This window comes from Ictidomys tridecemlineatus, chromosome 11 (assembly GCF_052094955.1).
Source record: "Ictidomys tridecemlineatus isolate mIctTri1 chromosome 11, mIctTri1.hap1, whole genome shotgun sequence".
NCBI lineage: Eukaryota > Metazoa > Chordata > Mammalia > Rodentia > Sciuridae > Ictidomys > Ictidomys tridecemlineatus.
The window spans coordinates 94,619,593-94,636,631 of record NC_135487.1 but is presented as its reverse complement, the minus strand read 5'-3'; the positions used below and the strand labels follow the sequence as shown (position 1 = coordinate 94,636,631).

General features: G+C 40.9%; 1 pseudogene; it reads right to left on the bottom strand.

The window, feature by feature from the left end:
* Positions 1 to 10,407: 10,407 nt before the first annotated feature.
* On the bottom strand, positions 10,408 to 12,380 carry LOC144367749 (endoplasmic reticulum chaperone BiP pseudogene; annotated as a pseudogene).
* Between the last annotated feature and the right edge of the window lie 4,659 nt (positions 12,381 to 17,039).

Sequence of the window (17,039 nt, the reverse complement as noted above, 5' to 3'; positions counted from 1 at the left end):
AAATGACCAACTCATTGGGCATAAGAGGTCTTCCATACATTATCTCAAAGGGAGACAGTAAAGATGGTTTCTTAGGGAGAGCTCTGATTTGAAGCAAAGCCAAGGGAAGGAGTTTGACGCAGTCTAAGTTTAATTACTTTGTCAATTTGGTAAGGACTTTCTTTAGAGTAAGATTTACTTTTTCCACTTTTCTTGAAGCCTGGGGCGATATGGACAGTGGAAATGCCACTTGAAGGAGAGGGCTTTAAAGACCTTTTGTGTGATCTTAGAAATAAACTCAGGGCCATTGTCAGATTGTAAGGAAGTGGGAATACCAAACCTGGGGATGATGTCTGTAAGTAAGATTGAAGTTACAGTGAAAGCCTTTTTATTGGAAGTGGGAAATGCCTCAACCCAACCAGAGAAAGTGTCCACAAAGACAAGGAGGTATTTAGTGTGCCGTACTGTAGGCATGTTGGTGAAGTCTACCTGCCAGTCAGCAGCAGGAGTGTGTCCCCGAGCTTGGTGGGAGGGAAAAGGTTTAGGCCTTAAAGAAGTATGAGGGTTGGTCCACTGACAGATCTGACAATTAGAGGCTATATTCTGTACCATGGCTTTGTCAGAGGGGGTGAGGGAAAAGAAGCTCTGTAAAAAGAGGGTCAAAGATTGAGAGTTGGAATGGAATAGAGTATGAAGAAACTCGAAAAGATCCTTGTTCTTACTGGAAGAAGTAGGGGCTTCAGATGAGCTGTCTAAAGTGGCCATTATATGTCCCCCAGGGGGGCCATAATTAGAAGTGGTAGCAGCCATTCTTGCTGCCTGGTCAGCCTTGGCGTTGCCCTAAGTGATAAGAGAGCCATCCTTCTGATGGGATCTACAATGGACAACTCCCAACTGGGTGGGTAAGTGGGAGGCCTCTATCAGATTGGTTATAAGAGCCGAATTAGTGATCTCATTACCTTTGGTGTTAGTAGGCCTTGCTCCTTCCATATTGCAGCATGGGATAATAAAATATGGAAGACATATTTTGAGTCAGTATAAAGGGTGAGGGATTTGCCTTGTGCTAGAAGGCAGGAACGAGTGGCTGCTATGAGTTCAGCCTGCTGGTTGGTAGTTCCTGAAGGCAGAGCTTTGGCCTCTATAATCTCAGTGGCTGAAACTATAGCGTATCCAGAGTAATGAGTGCCATTCTGCCTAAAGGAACTGCCATCAGTGAACCAGATAAGGTCAGGCTTGGTGAGTGGTCCCTCAGAAATGGAAGACAGGGGAGGAAATCATCTAAGATTTCCAAGCAATTATGAGTTGGTGTGTCAGACATGGGAGTCATTGGGAGCAGTGAGGCAGGGTTCAGTGCAGAGCAGGGGAGGAATGTAATATTAGGGTTTTCCAGAAAGGAAGTGAGGAGTAACATAACTCTGGATGGAGGAAGGGTTTGAAGGCCCTTATAAGCTAAAAGATCCTTCAAATGATGTGGGGAGTGGATAGTTAAAGGGGCCCCAAAAGTCAGCTTAGAGGCTTCTTTGTGTAAAATTTGTCCAGCAACCAGAGCTCTTAAGCAAGAGGCCCACCCACGGATGGTAGGGTCTAGTTGCTTGGACAAATATGCCACAGGTGCAAATGTAGGCCCATAGTTTTGACCTAAGACCCCAAGTGCTTGCCCCCTCTTTTCATGGACATATAGATGAAATGGTCTTGAAAGATCAGGAAGTTGAAGGGCGGGTGCCTTTAAGAGGAGTTGCTGAAGCCTGCGGAAGTGGTAGTTGGGGGAGGAGACAAGAGATTCACTAGGGGGTCCCTTTGCTAGGTCATACAGGGGTTTGGCTAGAAGAGAGTAATTTGGGATCCAGGCCCTGAAATAACCTACTAGTCCTAGGAATGATAGTATTTCGGCTTTCATATGGGGCACTGGAAGATTAGAGAGGAGTTGCCTCCTATCCAGTGTTATTTTCTTTTTCCTGGGTGTAAGGCAAAAACCAAGGTAGGTGACAGAGGACTGGGAAACCTGGGCCTTGTGGGGAGACACCCTATATCCCTTGTCTGCTAGGAAATTAAGAAGCTGGTCAGTGTGGGATTGAGAGTGTTCCTAAGAGGGACTACATAGAAGAAGGTCATCAAAATATTGAAGGAGAGTAGAGTCAGGACAGGTGGGGTGAAAGGATGTGAGGTCCTGGGCAAGAACTTGGCCAAAGAGATGGGGGCTATCCCTGAATCCCTGTGGGAGGACAGTCCAGGTAAGCTGATGAGAATGGTGGGTGTGAGGGTCTGTCCATGTAAAAGCAAAGATATCCTGAGATTCTGAGGACAAGGGAATAGAAAAGAATGCATCTTTCAAATCTAGGACCGAGAAGTGGGTAGTAGTGGCAGGGATCTGAGAGAGGAGGGTGTAAGAGTTGGGCACTAGTGGATGGATGGGGCCCACAGAGTAGTTGACAAGGTGAAGGTCTTAAACCAGCCTGTAGGATCCATTAGGTTTTTTAACTGCCAGAATGGGGGTGTTGAAAAGACAGTGTGTAGGCCTAAGATATCCCTTTTATAATAAATCCTGAATGATGGGTTCTAATTGTTCTAATCCGAGGAGGGCTGTGGTTGTGAGTGGATACTGTGGTTGACTAATATATTTTGAAGGGTCTCACAAGACAATATGAATAGGACTGCATTAACCATAGAGGGTTTGGTTGTGTCCCAAACCTCAGGGTTAACTGGTTTAGAAAGTTGTGGAAGAGTGTGTGAAGGAGGTGTTTCTGCCCCTAGGAACATCATGAGGAAATGAGAGGTAGGAGAGGTGTGGGGTGATATGTGAATGGTGACTTTCAATAGTGAGAGTATGTCCCTTCCCAGAAGGGGAATGGGGCAATGGCTCATAACGAGAAAGGAGTGTGTGAAGGACAAAAGGGATTCCTGCATATAACATGATAAGGGAGGGGTTTTTTGAGGGAAAATCTGTTTACTTCCTACCCCGACAATAGGAGTTTTTGAGGGTGTGGTAGAACCTCAATACTCCCTCAAGACTGAAAAAGCGGCACCAGTATCTAAGAGGAAGGTAATGAAGCGTCCATCCACCAGGAAGGTGACCCTAGGCTCTTGCTTCTTGATGGTAATAGTCAAGAGGGAAGGCCCAGGGCCCCGTCAATCCTCCTCTGCCAAGCCCAGGAGAGGCTGAATTTGCCGGGCGGCTGACCAACCTCCTTTCCGGTTTGTTGGGCAGTCCGCCCCCCAGTATCCCTTTGATGGCATTTTGGGCAGGGGGTGGAGAGTGTCCTCGGCGAAGGACAATCCTTGGCCCAATGTCCCTCCTTACCACATTTGAAGCAAGCTCCAGGGGGTGTCTTATTAGGACGGCGTGGTGATGACCTTCTCTGAATGACCTGGGCCAACATTTGAAATTTGGCACTTTCAGCCCGCTGCCTAAGGCATTCGCTGTTATCCTCTCTACCATGAAAAACCTTGAAAGCGACAGTGAGGATTTTGGTCTGAGGAATAGCAGGGCCCTGTTCAAGTTTTTTAAGCTTGGCTTTAATGTCAGGGTAGCTTTGGGCCAGAAAATATGTCATTAAGACATGATGGCCATCAGGCGTTTCTGTGTCGAGGTTTGTGTACTGTTGAAGGGCCTTGGTTAGTCTACCCAAGAATTCTGAAAGTGTTTCTTCCTTTCTTTGAATGACTTCCTGCACCTTTTGAACGTTAAAATTCTTGCGGGTGGCCTTTTTCAGGCCCGCCAAAAGGCAGGATGTAAAAAGGTCAGGAGACTCTAAGCCTTCACGGGTGTTGTAATCCCATAGGGGATCCTGATCTGGGACAGCATGAGGGCCCTTGGGGTGGTTGGGATTGGTCCTATGATTTTCATCAGCATGGGCTTGGGCTAGCTCCCAGACCCATCGCCTTTCCTCGGGGAGAAGTGTATTGGCCAAGAGCATGTAGATGTCATGATGAGTGAGGCTATATGCTTGCAGGACCCATTGAAACTCCCGAATGTAAGTGGTGGGGTCAGTGCTGAATGATCCTAGCTTCCTCTCTAGCTGAGTAATGTCCGACATGAAGAAGGGCACGTGGACTCTGATGACACCCTCGGGACCAGCTACCTCACGAAGGGGTGCAATTGTCTTGGGGGTGGGAAGGAGTCCCTTAGACCTGGTAACAGGAGGACTGAAAGAGGCAGGCGACGGACAGAAAGGAGAGGGAAGGGAAGGGGAAGTCTCTGCGGAGGAGGAGGTGGAGCAGGCAGAGGATGGCGGAGGGGAAGGGGATGAAACGAAAGGCTGAGGATCCGTGGAATCAAGCGGAGAAAGAGGAGGGTATATCGGGAGAGAAGGAGATGGGGCTGGGGGATAATATGGGGGTTCATCTGCTGGGTCAAATGAGGAAGAATCTGCGAAGTCAGGAGTAGAAGTAGGGGAAGAGAGGGGTTTGCAAGCAAGGAGGACTTGAAAGGGAGAGCAGGAGGAGCAGAGAGCAGGGTGCTGTGCGAGAAGGCTAAAACCTTCAATGCAGGGAATTTCCCTCCACTTTTTCAGATGCTGGCAATAGTTAAACAGGTCTTGGAGGAGGTTTGGATCTAAGGAGCCTTCTGGAGGCCAATGATTGCCATTATCCAGTGGATATGTAGGCCAATCTTGGGTACAGTATTTGATTAGAAGTTTGGGCTTGATGTCTGGTGTGAGAGAGAGTGTGGCCAGATTTTTTATTAAACATTTGAGAGGTGAGGCTTCAGGGACAGATGAAGAGGTGCCCATAGTAACAGGGAGAGATGGAAGAGAGAGAAAGAAAGAATAAGGGTAAGCGAGAGAGACAAAGAAAAAACCCGGGCTGGAACGGCTTCCAGGAAGCTTACGGCAAAGGGAGGTCAGGTGGGCGTCCCCAAAATGACCAGCTGTTGCCAGGAACTACAGAGGGCACTACCCAGTCGTCACCAGTGAAGTGCGATCTGTGAGACCCAATGGGGTCGGAACCACGGGCAACCTGACATCAGGAAAGTTTTCGACCCCAGTGGAAAAAGTCAGTAATGAAAACAAAACTCCGGCTCCAGCAGAATGCAGTTTCAGGCCAGGAGTTCAGTTTTCCCTGAGCAGAAAGGCAGCTTCAGCCAGACACAGCAGCCCCGTAGGAAACAGCAACTCTAGGGAGGAGGAAAAAAAACCCACAGAGCCTCTCCTTTAAACTCAGAATCCTCACAGCCCAAAGGGAAAGGGATCACCAGAGGGTTCACTGCAACCAGTAAAGGTCTTAGTGGGGTGAATTCCCTCCCCTCACCGGGTGTCTGGAGTGTGCAGATGATCATGGTCACAGTTCCAGTGTTAGCCCAAAGGAAGTTTGCGAGCTGGGGTCAAGGGAAGCTTACCTAAGCCAGATGGGTGGTGAGTGCAGGAAGCCGGCATCTGAAAAGAGTGGACCAGGGCAGAGTGTTTTGGCAGAGCAGGGGATGGGGCTCTTGTTGGAAAGAGCTCACTGGTATCCTGACACGAGGCACTAGAATGAAAGAATTCCCCTTGCAAAGACACTTTGCCAGGAGAATTCCAATTTTATTGCAAAAAGCTGTGTGCTTATAGAGAACTAAAGGGGAGATGGTAGGGCTTAGATAAATGGCAGGCCACCGGTTTATTGGCAAGTTCTTCCAGATATCAGCTCCAGAGCCCAGGAATTAGTTCTCATTGGGGCTAAGGATCCCCGCCAGCGAGATTTGAAATTGGCATTGGCAGGAGAGTTCACAAGGGTGGAAACTTTTCGAGCCACTGCAGAGAAGAAGAAGGTAGGAAGAAGAAGTCCTTAGGTGCCATATTGGGTTTTTTTTCTCTGGGGTACGGCTGCCATTTATACTTTTCCCAAAAAGTATTATATTGACAAATGTAGTATATGCCTTTATATATTTATGATCTTTTGAATATCCCCTAATAAAATTTTATAATTTGTCTATAGAAGTCTTAAGTCTATTATTTGATTATTTAGGCAATTTCAGTCTCTGATACTATTGTAAATAGTACATCCTGTTCAATCACAATTTCTAATCATTTTCCACTGAAATATAAAACTTTAATTTTACTTTTATACCTCAAGCTTTTATTCACGAACCTTGACAATTTCTATAGGTATTTCCAATAATCTTTCTGAAGATTACATTTTTTTTTCAAAATATAAATAGTTTGGGTTGGGGATGTGGCTTAAGTTTTAGTGCACTCGCCTGGCATGCAGGAGGCACTGGGTTCGATCATCAGCACCACATAAAAAAAATAAAATAAAGATATTGGGTCTATCTAAAATTTAAAAAATAAAATAATAATATTAAAAAATAGTCATCATTTGAAAATAATTCAAGTCTAAGCTTTCTATATTTTAGTATTCCATTCTTCTACTTTCTTTTATTCTCACTATATTTTACTCATGATGATCTCCAATACAAATTTGATTAAACATGGTGATACTGGATATGATTATTATGATTTTAAAGTAAGAATCTCTAGGTAGGAGAGATGCTAGCAAAAAGTCTGACTAGAAGCCCTACCATCCTTTCTCCCACAAAGACAACTCCCAAAATAAGCAATGCATTTTGGTGAGGGTAAGTGAAGAGATCCTCAGAGCACATCTAAGAATCAGCAGAAGCCAGATAGAGCATGGGAACCTGGGATGTTCACACAGAGTATAAGACACACTTAATGTCTGATACGCCATCAATAGCCAGGAGCAGCTCAGAACAAGGGAGCCTCCTCCCTGTGTGGACTAATCAAGCAAGGGGACCCCAGCAGCATCCACCCAAACCTTAGACACCTTCCATACTCACTACTAGGACTCTTGTATTCTCATGCCACTCAGCTCCCCTGAGGGGACTGCCTGTAGTCCACACATCTGAGCTCCCAGAAGAAAAGGAGGTGACTGTTTACCCAACTCTTGTGGCCAGCACAACTATTAGACCATGGAACCTGGGGACTAGAAATACTGCTGGATTGTGTCTTGCTTAGGTGACAAACAGCCATGGCACCCCACCTTTCCTGACACTTAGGCACTGCTAAACCACCCACACTTGGTGGCCTGCCACTCCTGAGCTCAGCCCTTGTCATAGCCTCCCTCATTGGGCCAGGCTGCAGTGAAGCCACACATCAGTGCTCCCAGTCTCTGGTGCACCCTGCCCCTCAGAGCCTGGGCTGGGACTGTATGCTGCCTCCTGGAAGAGGCATCTGAGTGCCCACAGCAGTCATAATCCACATCTGACTAAAGTTTCACATCACTTCTTGGGACCTAGCTGAGCAGCCTGACTTGCAAGGGCTGAGCTGAATGTAGTGCCATGGGTTCAAAAAACAGAGCATTGGCTGAGCTGCATCGTCACCCTACATTCAGAAAACCCTACAACTCCGGGTAAGAGCCATAACCCTGCAATGCTGGAACTGTGTGAGCTTCCTAGACCTTCTAGACTTAGAACTGGATAGGCCTCTGTGGGGGATTGTTGCTCTGAGTGACAAGAATTTTTTTTTCCCTGATTGGTTGCAGCTCTGTCAGTCACTTCTAGTGATCTTGCCACATTCAAAGTGGCCCTAGATTGCTTCCCTGATCCTGGAAGTAGCAGAATGTGTCTCATGCTTAGGCATGCCTTCCTATAACCCCAGGGTTCGAATTACCTTACCTGTCCTTGTAACCCTGCCTCTCTTGACATTTTTTGAATGGAATTTTCTAAAGAATGAGGGTCTCCCCAGTAAAAGTCTACTCTTGGACATGTTCACTCTCACCAGCCCCTCGTGACATTCCTTGCTCTCCCATTTGGGGAGCTTGAGGCAAAGGAGCTGTCCTGGCTGTTTTATTTGGTATCCTAGGAAATTCACTCAAACTTTAGTTTGGCTGCCTGTTCTGCTGGGGACAGCAGGCCTCCCAAGATTCCGCAGTCCTGGAACTGGATAATAATCCTAGACCCTACAATGAAGTGATCTCCTAGAACCCTGCAGTTCTGGAACTGAGTGAGTTTTCTGGACCTCCCCCCATTCCTGGAACTGGGTGACCCCCAAGCTGCTGAGCTGCTGAGCCACTCTGCTCCCTAGAGAAGAGTCATTATATTTTTTTACCTTCCCTATGAAGTGCAGCACTGTGGGAGTCCATCCTTAAACTGTCTGAGTTTACTCTCTGGCTAGGTGTGAGGTGCTCAGACACTTTTAATGTGTCAGAGCTCTCCCCACCCTTCTTGGGTTTGAGAGCTTTTCCATGTGGAGATGTGGAGGCACGTCTCACCAGTGCCCCAAAGATCCAATCATTGCGCCTGACCTTGCCACATTGCCCCCACTTGACCTTCATTGAATTAAATTTTCCCAGAATTTTTTGTTTCCCAATAAAAGCCCTCTCACTAGTGTGCTCATTCTTTCTCTCTCTCTCTCTCTCTCTCTCTCTCTCTCTCTCTCTCTCTCTCTCTCTCTCTCTCTCCTCCCCTTCAGTAAAACCTCACTGCCCCCCTGGGGAGCTTGAGGCTGAGGGTTCAAGTAGCCATCCCAGAGCTGGTTTAAAGGTAAAATGGTGTCTGCGTCTTTAATTTAAGCTCCCTGAGGATTTTCCAAAGTGACCAAACTGTTCACATCATCTGCACTGCCTGTGGACTAAATAGCACCACAAACTCTTCTTTCAATCACAAAATGAGGAAGGGCCAAGTCTTATGTAAATTAATTAGGAGTTCCTTTGAGTTTGTTGAGATGAAAAGTGCTTAGAACAGTACCTGACCTAATAAATTCTCAGTACACTTCACCATCACCTGGTTAAGATCAACCTTTTTTACTCTCAAAATGAACTTAAATACATTATTGTTCCATTCTAATTACATATATGTTTTCACTGGTTGATAGTCCAGGTAGAAAAAGTATGTAAAGTGATTTATAAGTCAAAACATTTCAAACAAAAGGACTTTTTTGGGGGGTAATGGAAATTGAACTAAGAGACACTCAACCATTGAGCCACATCCCCAGTCTTATTCTGAATTTCATTTAAAGACAGGATTGCTAAGAGTTTCGCCATTGCTAAGGCTGGCTTTCTACTTGAGATCCACATGTCTCAGTATCCCAAGATACTAGGATTACAGGAATACATCCAAAGGAATATTTTTAACCAAACCCTCAAAATGTCAAGAGAAAATGCATTGAAATTAAAAATATCTTAAGCACGCATTTATTAAGACCATTATAAAAAATACAAAAAAGGTTAAAATTGACATAAATGTATTAAAATCATCTAAAGTCAAATAAGACATAATTTATCTATATAATTTAAACTATAATATTATGTAAATATATTGCATATTATATAATACATATATAATATAAATTAAAAACAATATATTTATATAAAATTCTAATTTATATTATATATAATATATTTATTTTATCATATATACATAAAATAAAAATATATAAATTATATAAATTTATGTCTATTAATATATAAATATATTATATATTCATATTATATATTCATAATCATAAAGTATATATAATTCATTTAATATATTTACATAACATATTTATACATTTATACACAAATTATATATATTTATGTATAATTATATAAGCATATATATTATATAAATTATATATATTACATATCAAAATATTTATGATTTATATGTACTTAAAATAAATTAAATATAATATATGAAATACATATACATTATATACACATATAATAGAATAATATATATAAAATAAATGTATAAATATTATTTTATTATATATAACATATTTATTTTATATCACATAATATATTTAGATTTATATTAATTTATATTATATTACATATCATTTTAAGATAATTTTATAATAATATAATTTTTATAATTAATAAGATAATAATACAATTATTATATTAGTATAATTTATATTAACACAATATATAAAACATATGGATAATATTATAATTATATATAAACAACTTTAATATATTATATAGTTATATGTAAATCTATAATGTCTTGTATATAATATATAATACATAATATATAATATATAAACCTATTATAATTTAAATTATATAGTTTTGTTATTTGGCTTTAGATGTTTTAATGCTTCTGATACTGTTTTATCCCTTAGACTTATCTGTACAAATTTTTATTTTGTGACAGTTCCAAACTTTTAGTATTTTTTTTTTAAATAACAAACATTTATTGGTCTTACTTATGGTAGAAAAAAAGTTTCTACACCAGATGTGCATGACCCAATCATTAAATTGAACATTTCTGAGGTGAACACATATTCTGACCTATATTTTTATATCCAGTTTCTAAAGATAGCCAATTCCTCCTCTCTCTCTTCCCCAAAACATGTGAGCAACTGCTTATGCAAAGCAGTAAACAGCCACTTGGGCTATAGCATTTTCAACTTCGATCTGTGGTGAAGATTTCAATTACATTCAAGACTTAAGTTCTCTCAGTTTTCTCCTAATGAAAGTTCTGAGTCCAGTATTTACAATATGACAGCACTAGCAGATCAGTGTCTTCAACTCATCTCTTTCTGCTCTATCCTCTTCACCAGTTGGGGGAGGGCCTACACTTCCATAGAATTTGCTGCTAATTGGATGAACAATTTCTTCTAGTTCCTTCTTTTTAGTTTTGAAGTCTTCAATGTCAGCTTCTTGGTAGATTTCCAGCCATTCAATCTTTTCTTTTCCTCTACAGCTTTTTCCATGGTCCCCTTATCTTCAGAGGAAAGTTTGCCTCTTAACTTTTCTTTATCTCCAATCTGATACTTTAGAGAGTAGGCATAGCTTTTCAACTTATTCCTACTATCAGTGTGCTCCTTGAGACTTTTGTCTCCCTCAGCAAACTTCTCAACATCATTAACCATATTTTCAATTTTTTCAAGTGTCAGGCAATTTTGGTCATTGGTAATTGTAATCTTATTTTTGTTCTCTGTACCTTTGTCTTCAGCTGTCACCCAAAGAATAGCATTGACATGTAATTCAAAAGTTACTTCAATCTGGGGGACCTCACAGAAAGAATTCCAGTGAGATCAAATGTACCTGGAAGGTGGTTGTCTTTTTTCAGGGGTCCTTTACCTTCATAGACCTCGATTTGAATGGTAGGTTGCTTATCAGAAGCTGTAGAAAAGATCTGAGACTACTTGGTGGGTACCACAGTGTTCCTTGGTATCACTTTGGTCATGACACCTCCCACAGTTTCAATACCAAATGTCAGGGGCATACATCAAGCAGAGGAAGGTCACCTGTATCTTGATCATCAGAGAGTACACCAGCCTGGACAGTGTCGCCATATGCAACAGCCTCATCTGGGTTTATGCCACAGAATGGCTCCTTGCCATTGAAGAACTCTTTAACAAGTTTCTGAATCTTTGGAATTTGACTAGAGCCACCAACAATAACAATCTCATCAATATTAGACTTCTACAAGTCAGAATCCTCCAATACTTTCTGAACAGGCTTCATGGTAGACCAGAACAAGACCATGTTTTATCTTCAAATTTTGCCTGAGCCAGGATTTCAGAAAAGTCTTCTCCTTCATAGAAGAACTCAATTTTAATTCTTGCTTAATGTTGGGAAGACAGGGCCCACTTGGCCTTTTCTACTTCATGCTGGAGTTTCTGCACAGCTCTGTTTTCTTTCCTACCATATTTGCCAGTCTTCTTTTTGTACAGCCTGATGAAATGTTCCATAACACGCTGGTCAAAGTCATCTTCACCTCGATGAGTATCTCTATTGGTGGCCATGACTTTGAAGACATCAATTTGTCAATGGGGAGAAGAGACACATGGAAGGTTCTACTACTCAGATCAAACACCAGGATGTTCTTTTTCTCCCTCTTATCAAGGCAATAAGCAATAGCAGCTGCTGTAGGCTTATTGATGATCTTCATAACACTCAGGCCAGCAATAGTTCCAGCATCTTTCGTTGCTTGCCACTGGCATCATTTCAATAGACTGGTTAAGTAACAATTGTATGGGTAAGCTTCTTCACAAATAAGCCTCCACAGTCTCTTTCATTTTAGTGAGAATCATAGCAGAGATTTCTTCTGGAGCAAAAGTTTTAGTTTGCCCACCTCCAATATCAACCTGAATGTATGGTTTATATTTCTCTTCAAACACTTTGAAAGGCAAGAACTTAATGTCTTGCTGCAAAGAAGGGTCATTCCCATTGCTGCCAATGAGCTGCTGGGCATCGAAGACCATGTTCTCAGGATTGGAGGTGAGCTGGTTCTTGACTGTATCGCTCATAATCAGACATTCTTCTTCAGAGGTGAAGGGCACATTAGACAGCCCGATGCAGTTTCCCTGATCATTGGAGATGATCTCCAGTGGCCATTCTTGAACACCTCGATGCAGGAGTAAGTATTCCCCAGGTTGATGCCCAGCACGGTACCCACGTCGTTTTTTTGTCATCATTCTCTGCCGTAATGCACAGAGCAGCAGCAGAAGCACGGCCACCAGAGAAAGCTTCATCTTGCCCTAGCTGTTGGCCACTTGCTCTCCTCAGCAGATAGCCAGAAGTCCCAGGCAATGCAGCAATAGGCTGCAGCTGAGAGGAGTGAGGGTATAGGTCTCTCACACTCGAGATGCCTCAACTCTCTCAGTCTGTATTGTCTCTGCCAATGTCTCAAACTATTTAGTATTCAAGTGCATTTTCTTTCTACAATGATATTAATTACCATAAGTAAAAATTGACAAGTAGAATGCTAGTAAACACAGATTTGCAAGCTTTTAGGCCACTATGTAAATATTGAAATGTTAAGTGAATTGCCAATGTTTCCATACATGCTGTAACAACACAAGTCGTCAAAGATGCACTAGACCATTATGTGGAAGAAAATATATTCATACCCAATCAAGATTTTTCAGGCACTTTCATTCAGAACCATTTTATGAATCAGCACCAGGTTTTCTCCAAAATAAAGCTCATTTTTTCCTACTGCCCCTATTTGTTGAGAGCAATATTATACATTAAAGAGGCATTTACATGAATCATTTTATAGAGAAAATTATTTTAAATTTAAAATTATAATACTTATTTTATGCATAACCTCAAAAACACAGAATTTAAAGACAATACCAGTGAGGCACTATCATTCTATATGACTAAAACACTACCATTCTATATGACTAGCAAACAAAATTCAAGGCAAAAAGGCAAAATATACACTTTGGCAATCCTATACAAAAGGGGTTCTTTCACTGCATTCTTTTATAAAGTAAACGCAATACATAAAAATGAAACAAGGAAAAGAAAAAGTGAATTTTGTCAACCCTACACAAACTGTGGCATTTCAAATTCAAGGTCTTGACTCTCTTCCACTTGTTTTAGCCTGAGTCCCTGGCACATTGGATTCATTTCAGGAAGGCCGAGCTCCTCAGACTTCTCTTTAGGCTCAGCAGCTGGCTTCAAAGCATAAGCTGATGTGCTGTCTGCCTCTGGAACATCTTTCTCCACATGACTCAGGGGAGTAAGAGCTGTACTAGGAGGCACTGCTGCTGAAGGTGAAGCTCCTCAGTCCCCCCGACTTTGCTGGTCAGGGTAGGTTGTTTGTTGTCCCTACTTGTAATTGCAGTATTCTGGGTGCTCTTGCCGGAGAAAAACGGTGAGAATGAGAGGACAGTCTCACTGATATTTCTCTTGCTGAACTGGCTGGCATGTTGGGCTGTGTGTCATCATTGGAATGGTCAACACTAACCTTGATGCTCATTGTCACATTTTCCTGGAGTACACATGGCACAATCACTGCACTCATGCCAGTCAAGTTATCTGGTTCACATTGTTGTCCCTGAGTTTTTTGTGAAATCTGCTGATCAAAACCATTAAATTGGGAGCCAACAGAAGTAGGGGTATCTTTTCTATTAAGCTCTTCAAAGGTAAGATTTTGGCAAAACTTGTCTGAATTGACATTTCCCACGTTTCTGCTGTTTTTCTCATTAGGAGAGCTTGCAAGATAAAAACTATCTATAGGCAAACAGAAAGATCTGATCTTGGTGCTTGGCATAGGCCTCTGTATATCATTTGTTGTCACATCAGATTTCAGACTAAGTGGTTTTGTGGTTTTACATGTATTTTCCATCTTTTGTGATGGTGATTTAAGTTCCTTGTGATCTGAAAAAAAAAGAGATTTTTTTTTAACTTAATGGAGCTTGGTTAATAAGGAAGTGTGGATATTTATTGATGGGCATTCTCTCAAACAACAGAGTCTTACATATTTTTCCAACATTATTTTCTCAGTTATCTATGAAGAAGAATTAAAAATCCATACAATATTAAAGGCACATTTTTAATTAAAGAATTACTTTTAAAAATTTATCTTAATAGAACTAATAGTCACAAATCACATAAAATTTTTTTTAAAAAACACTTCCTATAGTAACTGTTTTAATATACTACCCATGGATGAATATATTCTGGGTTAAGACGTTCCTGATTTCAACAGGCAGACAATGGTAACTCTAGAACAGTAACACTATTCTGTACACCGAGAAATGCCATGTCCTGAATCCCAAGGACTTTGTCTGTCACTTAATATGCTTTCCAGCTACATTCTGTCCATACTGAGGGCAACACACCAGAGAGGACTTGGATGCTCTCCCAGCTGATCCACTAATACATGGCAACATTCTTTTAACAAAGGAAGATTTAAGAGCTGTCAAAATTGCCATTGTGCTACTGGTCCTGGCAACTCCAGATTTACCTCCTTCTCTTTCTCCTCTAGTCTGGTCCCAAGGTCCCTGTTTTCTCCCCTAGAACCCTAGCATCTCACACTCTGCCTTTGCTGCATATACCCCAGAAGCTCCTTTTGCTAGAAAAGTGCATCCCTCTGGCCATGATTCTCATTTCACTGCTGTGAAACTTCAGAAAACTGTGTGCCTTGCCACGGGTCTGATGGCTTTCCAACAGCACTGTTCATAGCCCACAGTCCTCATTCTTGTCACCTGGTCCTTCTCCCATATCATTGAGTGGTGGTTTACAGACGGGTGCACATGAGCATCACTTGCAGGACATCATCTCATCTGACCTCCTTCTTCACCTGAGGTCTCTGGCCTTTCTTCCCTGGTTCCCAGGCAGTGCTCATGTGATTTGCTGTCCTGGGCCCTTCTCCACATTGAGAGAAGGGAGCTGAGCCATTGTGGTTGGATGGCAACCACTAGAATATATTTACAGTCCTGCAGAACTTCTACCACCACTTTTAGCTGCCTGGGTGCTGTCTCAGCCCCTGCTCCAGTTCTGTCCTGGGAAAGCCTAGTGCACTAGCCCTACCTGCCTTCTTCTGTCAAGACAAATTCCTATGTCAACATATGTTGGCATGTGGTGTTAACGATCTTATAAAGAAAAAACTCAGAATTACCTGGTATGTAATTAAAACTTCAAATATATTAAAATTATTTATTGTTATTACTATACCTTCCTGGGAATCCAATTTCATTGAACAGCGAAACAAGATTTCATTTAGGAATGATACAGGATGAGGTTCAAATCCTGAATCAATAATAATTTAGAGACATGACACATGGCATTATTTACCTTCCTCAAACTGTTAGCTATGGCTTAAATGAGTCCCAGGTTCATAGCACAGAAGTGCTAATAAGATCAAATCAGATAAATTGAATCAGTGAGTCCAGTGCTTTTCTTTTCAGAGAGGTAATGAACTGTCTTTGTTTTCAGACTTTCTCAGGCTACACTCATTGATATTTTATTAATTTTATATATCAATTTTAACATTTATGGCTATATATTGAAAAATTCAGATTTAGCTCTACTAAAGCAGTAATGAATGAAAGTTTTTCAACCCCCTTATGAGAAAACATTCACTGAAATAAAATGGTCAAAAAACAGTCAACAAAAAGACTGGAGCCAAAAAAATGGAAGACATATGTGCTTAATGTGCTGAAGTTAGGCCACAGGTAAAGGGACCTCAATAAATTTTAGTCTATTTTTGTGAGTTTCAGGAGTCCAGTTTCTTTTTTCTGCTTTGATTTTAATTGATGACAAAGAAGTAAAGGTAAAAACAAATTTCAGAAAGATAACTAAAATAATTTATGAATTTCAAGATATCTTTTTACAAGAAAATAACAAAGCATTTTAATGACATTCATTAAACTTTCTGAATGGCTAGAAAAATTAACTAATAAAACCTTGAAGTTTGAACTTACCTCAATTTAAAACACCTTGTTTTTATTTTAAGGATGAGTATTGTAGATGGACACAATATTTTTATCTTTATTCATTTGTTTTATATGGTACTGAGGATTCAACTCATGGCCTCAGAGATGCCAAGATAAGCATTTTACCACTGAGCTAAAAGCCCAGGCCTCACCTTGGTTTTTAATCATGACTTCTTGGCAAGGTTTGAAATATTCAAATATATATGTTACATTACCACTCACCAATGAGACATGCATCCCATTTTTCCAATGCATTTCGCTTGCATTCTGATTTCTCAAATGATATAGTCAATTCATAATTTTTATTCAATATCTGCAGTGTGGATATCTTATTGATACAAGAAAAGTTTTGAACTAAAAGCAAAACATCTCAAAACAAACAGTTCAAACACTATTAATTTGTTAATATAAACATCACAATTTTAATGCAATTCTGTAATGGTCAAAACTCACTTTCTTTGTAAAAAAATATTTTGACTTTGTTTAATGTTCTGTTGATATTACAGGTTTGGAAAGAGGGCTTTTATCCACCAGAGGTGCAACAACATCAGTACTAGATAAAATATTTTGTGGCTCCAGGGACCCATTGAAGATCATCTGTGCATTGGTAATGAGAAACTCTAACAAAAGGGCCTGATTGCCATATGCAACAAGGGAGGAGGAGATGGAACCAGGAGTGGTTGTAGGCCTGGCCCTCATCAGACAGAGTCAAAATACCACTCCCACGTTTCTTGAGTTCATCAGATTTTCTTTAGAATGGACTACAACCCTTAAAAAAAGAACACATAAAATGTATGAGATTTGCCTAACAGAGGTCCTTAATTGTAGTTTACTATGACTTGAGAAGGGTGGAGATAACGTGGGCTATAGAAGACTATAAAACATTTGTCAGGGGTTAAGTTTAGTGGGTATAGGGAAAGAATTCTTTGTTTCATTATGATAATTACCAAACACTAAACT